The sequence below is a fragment of the Balaenoptera borealis genome, assembly GCF_965194805.1.
Source record: "Balaenoptera borealis genome assembly, chromosome: 16".
In the NCBI taxonomy this organism is placed as follows: domain Eukaryota; kingdom Metazoa; phylum Chordata; class Mammalia; order Artiodactyla; family Balaenopteridae; genus Balaenoptera; species Balaenoptera borealis.
The window spans coordinates 31,313,736-31,319,403 of NC_138872.1; positions in this window are offsets into that span (position 1 = coordinate 31,313,736).

The window sequence follows — 5,668 nt, forward strand, 5'->3', positions numbered from 1 at the left end:
GTTTTACTTTGCATTTTCCTAATGGCTAATGATATTGAATTTTTTTTCATTTACTTATTTGCCATCTGTATATCTTCTTTGGTGAAATGTTTGGTCAGATCTTTTGTTCATTTTCGAATTGGATTTTGTGGGGTTTTCTTTGTTTTTGTTTTGTTTTTACTGTTGCATTTTGAGAGTTCTTTATATATTCTAGATAGTAGTCTTTTTTGTTGGATATGTGATTTGAAAGTATTTTCTCCCAGTCTGTGGCTTTTCTTTTCATCCTCTTAAAGTGTCTGTCAAAAAGTTTTTAATTTTGATGAAGTCCAATTTATCAAAAATTTTCTTTTATGGATTGTGCTTTTGATGTCAAATTTAAGAACTCTTTACCCAGCCTTAGATCCTGAGATTTTCTCCTAAGTTTTTTCCTAAAAATTTTATTTTACGTTTAAGTCCATGACTCATGACTCATTTTGAGTTAATTTTTGTATAAGACGTGATATTTAGATTGAAGGTTTTGTTTTGTTTTGTTTTTTGCCTTTGGATGTCCAATTGTTCCAGCACCATTTGTAGAGAAGGCTATCCTCCTTCTGTTGAATTGCTTTTGCACCTTTGTAAGAAATCAGTTGGGTATATTTGTGTGTGATCTGTTTCTGGGTTTTCTATTCTGTTCCATTGATCTATGTGTCTATCCTTTTGTCATATTTTGTATGTATGATTTCAATCATTTTAAATTAGTTGAGGTTTGTTTTATGGCCCAGGATATGGTTTATCTTGGTGAATATTCTATGAATTCTTGAAAAGAATGTATGTGCTGCTATTACTGGTTGCAGTATTTTTTATATGCCAATTATTTCCTTTTGGTTGATGGTGTTGTTGATTTTTTCTACATCCTTATTCATTCTCTAATGATTTAATCATCTGCTGAGAATGGGGTTGAAGTCTCCACTTATAATTGTGGGTTTGCCTTTTTCTCCTGTCAACTCTATCAGCTTTTGCTTCATATATTTTGAGACTCTTTTTTGCATGCACACATTTAGGATCCTTGTGTTTTCCTGGTGGATAGGTCTTTTTTTCTTCTCTTTTCTTTTTTTTTTTTTTGATCCTTTTATTCTTATGTAATGTTGCTCTTTGTCTCTAGCAGGAAAATTATTATCCCCATTTGCAGATGAGGAAACTGAAGTGTGAAAGAATTTAAAACTAGGTCTAAAAATGAAGGAAATAGAAAATCACCACTAGGCCAACCCTACAGTAGTAACAGTTGCAGGCAAGATCCATTGATGGTTGCTAAAGTTAGTGGATGAAAATTTGATGAGAAACAAAATCCAAAAGTATCTCCTCAGCATATTTATTAATTATAAAGGAAAAATATAAAAGTGGAGAATTCTGGCTGACACCACTTTAACCAAGGGATCAAGGTTATTAAGATCAGTAGTAATAACAATATTGACGTTACATACCCCCTGACGTGAAGGGTACACTATTGCTTCTCACCTCATTCTAATCATGATAAAACACCAGGTAAACCCAAATTGAGAGACAGTATACAGAGTCCCACAGAGATGCCTGGATTAGAACCCAGAGCCCATACTCTTTACACTCTAGTCAGGAGAGGTTTGGAAGCCAAGGATATGGGAGTGTCTCCTTTCTGAGTGGCATGTACTCACTTCACTGCTGACTGGACATACACTCACCTCACTGCTCGGGACTCACTACTTCAGTGTGCTCTGTGGCTAGAATCCACATCTCTTTGCCTGAGAGCTTTCTCCAAAGCATGAAGGTAGTTCTGTTTGTGCTGGCCAGAGACCAGAACACCCTCCCACCATTCCTACGTGGCCCTCAATCAATGACTGAGAGGAGTAGGTGCATAAACATCCCAATTCCCTTTTCCATCTGGCAGGGGTTGGGGGGGAGGGGTAACACTGCAGCATGTTCTACATTGGCTCCCAGAGTTCCTCTGTGGGATTGAGCCCTAATTGCCCACTGGTAGCTTATTGATAATGCACCTTTATTGGCTGCCTTCCCTACCCTATCTCATTTCCCCACTCCCCTGTTAATGTTTCCTGGCATCACCTCTCAATTAAACTACTTGAACCTAATTCCTTGTTTGAGAGTCTGCTTCTGGGAGAACCTCATCTAAGGCAATGGCTGAAGGGCACCAATATCCTTCAGTCACAGAGAGATTGCAACTAGCAAAGACATTATGCATGGGCAGTACCAAATAAGGCTGCCAGGAACAGCTATTCAGGTGGTGTACTATACAATTACTGGAGTTGTACAAATTTATGCTTATATTAGTTTCACATTGCTGCTGTAACAAAGTAGCCTAAAACAACACAAATTTGTTATCTTGCAGTTCTGGAGGTCAGAAGTTCAAAATGTGTTTCACTGCACTAAAATCAAGGTATTGGCAGCTCTGTGATCATTTTAGAGGCACTGTCTAGGAGAGGATCTATTTCCTTGACTTTTTCAACCTCTTGAGGCTTCCTGTATTCCTTGATTTGTGGCCCCTTTCTCCATCTTCAAAGTCAGCAGTGTAATACCTTAATATTTCTTTCTCTTTCTCTCCTCTGTTTCCACCATTACATCTCCTTCTCTGACTCTCCTGCCTCCCTCCTTGCTTTGTAAGGACCCTTGTGATTACATTGGACTCACCTGGATAATCCAGAATAATCTCCTTATCTCAAGTTCCTTAATTTAATTACATCACAAAGACCTTTATGCCATATAAGGTAACATATTCCCAGGTTCAGATTAGGACGTAGATTTCTTGGGGGGCCGTTATTCTGCCTATCACAGCATATATGGTTAAGGGTCCAGAATAAAGAGGGTGTGAGAGAGTGCACAGTGCAGAGAAAGCACAGTGCAGAGAAAGCACTGTGAGGGAGGGGAAGTTGGCAAAAAGGGTTATGATATAAAATGGAGAAATACATAGAGGAAGACATATTTCTGTTGTTTTATATGTATATACATATAATATATATTTATACAATTTATATGTAATATATATACAACAAATTATCAGTATATAAATAAATAAATAATATGTATATATATTATATATACACAGAGAAAGAGGAGAGAGAGAGAGAGAGAGAGAGAGAGAGAGAGTGTGTGTGTGTGTGTGCGCCTTAGGGGATTGAGGTGGAGGAAGTGAGCTGAGTGAAATAGTGATAGGGTCTGGAAGGAACAAGAGGAACTGTAAGAAGGAAATAGGTAGGGTGGGTCTACTTCTGAGGAACTAGCCCTGTCTGAGGTAAGGCTGCAGAGAGGTGAAGTCAGTGGATTTTACAGAGAGAAGTTTTTTGTTTTTTTTAAATTCGGGTATAGTTGCCTTATGATGTTGTGTTAGTTTTTGCTGTACAGCGAAGTGAATCAGCTATATGTATACATATATCCCTTCTTTTTTGGATTTCCTTCGCATTTAGTTCACCACAGAACACTGAAGATTTCCCTGTGCTATACAGTCTATTCTCATTCATTATCTGTTTTATACATAGTAGTGTATATGTGTCAATCCCAATCTCCCAATTCATCCCACCCCACCTTTCCTGCCTTGGTCTCCATACGTTTGTTCTCTACATCTGTGTCTCTATTTCTGCTTTGCATATAGGTTCATCTGTACCATTTTCCTGGATTCCACATCTAAGCGTTAATGTATGATATTTGTTTTTCTCTTTCTGACTTACTTCACTCTGTAAGATAGTTTCTAGGTCCATCCACGTCTCTGCAAATGGCACAATTTATTTCCTTTTATGGCTGAGTAATATTCCATTGTATATATGTACCACATCTTCTTTATCCATTCCTCTGTTGATGGACATTTAGGTTGCTTCCATGTCCTGGCTATTGTAAATAGTGCTGCAGTGAACAATGGGGTGCTGTATCTTATGGAATTATGGTTTTCTCCAGATATATGCCCAGGAATGGGATTGCTGGGTCATATGGTAGTTCTATTTTTAGTTTTTTAAGGAACCTCCATACTGTTCTCCATAGTGGCTATATCAATTTAAATTCCCATTATATTCCCATTATCAACATTATAAGAGAGTTCCCTTTTCTCTACACCCTCTCTAGCATTTATTGTTTGTAGATTTTTTGATGATGGCCATTCTGACCAGTGTGAGGTAATACCTCATTGCAGTTTTGATTTGCATTTCTCTAATAACTAACGATGTTGAGCATCTTTACATGTGCTTTTTGGCCATCTGCATGTCTTCTTTGGAGAAATGTCTATTTAGGTCTTCTGCCCATTTTTAATTGGGTTGTTTATTTTTTTCATATTGAGCTGCATGAGCTGTTTGTATATTTTGGAGATTAATCCCTTGTCAGTTGCTCGTTTACAAATATTTTCTTCCATTCTGAGGGTTGTCTTTTTGTCTTGTTATGGTTTCCTTTGCTGTGTAAAAGCTTTTAAGTTTAATTAGGTCCCATTTGTTTATTTTTGTTTTTATTTTCATTACTCTAGGAGGTGGATCAAAAAAGATCTTGCTGGGCTTCCCTGGTGGTGCAGTTGTTAAGAATCCGCCTGCCATTGCAGGGGATACGGGTTCGAGCCCTGGTCCAGGAAGATCCCACATGCTGCGGAGCAGCTAAGCCCTTGCACCACGACTACTGAGCCCGTGTGCCACAACTACTGAAGCTCACGCGCCTAGAACCTGTGCTCCGCAACAAGAGAAGCCACCGCAGTGAGAAGCCTGCGCACCACAATGAAGAGGAGCCCCCACTCACCTCAACTTGAGAAAGCCCGTGCGCAGCAACAAAGACCCAACACAGCCAAAATAAATAAATAAATAAATAAAATAAATTAAAAAAAAAAGATTTGCTGTGATTTATGTCAAAGAGTGTTCCACCTATATTTTGCTCTAAGAGTTTTATAGTGTCCCATCTTACATTTAGGTCTTTAATTCAGTTTGAGTTTATTATTGTGTATGGTGTTAGGGAATGTTCTAATTTCATTCTTTCACATGCAGCTGTCCAGTTTTCCCAGCACCACTTATTGAAGAGACTGTCTCTTCTTGCCTCCTTTGTCGTAGATTAGGTGACCATAGGTGCTTGGATTTTCTATCTCTGGGCTTTCTATCCTGTTCCATTGATCTATATTTCTGTTTTTGTGCCAGTACCATACTGTCTTGATTACTGGAGCTTTGTACTATAGTCTGAAGTCAGGGAGCCTGATTCCTCAAGCTCCGTTTTTCTTCCTCAGGATTGCTTTGGCTATTCGAGGTCTTCTGTGTTTCCAAACAAACTTTTTGTTCCAGTTCTGTAAAAAAATGCCACTGGTAATTTGATAGGGATTGCATTGAGTCTGTAGATTGCTTTGGGTAGTATCGTCATTTTAACAATACTGATTCTTCCAATCCAAGAAGACATTATATATTTCTATCTGTTTGTGTCATCTTCAATTTCTTTCATCAGTTTATTATAGTTTTCTGAGTACAAGTTTTTGCCTCCTTTGGTCGGTTTATTCCTAGATATTTTATTCTTTTTGTTGCAATGGTAAATGGGATTGTTTCCTTAATTTCTCTTTCTGATCTTTCATTGTTTCTTTGCATTAATTTTGTTTGCTGCAAATTTACCAAATTCATTGATTAACATGAGTAGTTTTCTGATGGCATCTTTAAGATTTTCTATGTATAGTATCATGTCATCTGCAAACAGTGACAGTTTTACTTCTTCTTTTCCAATT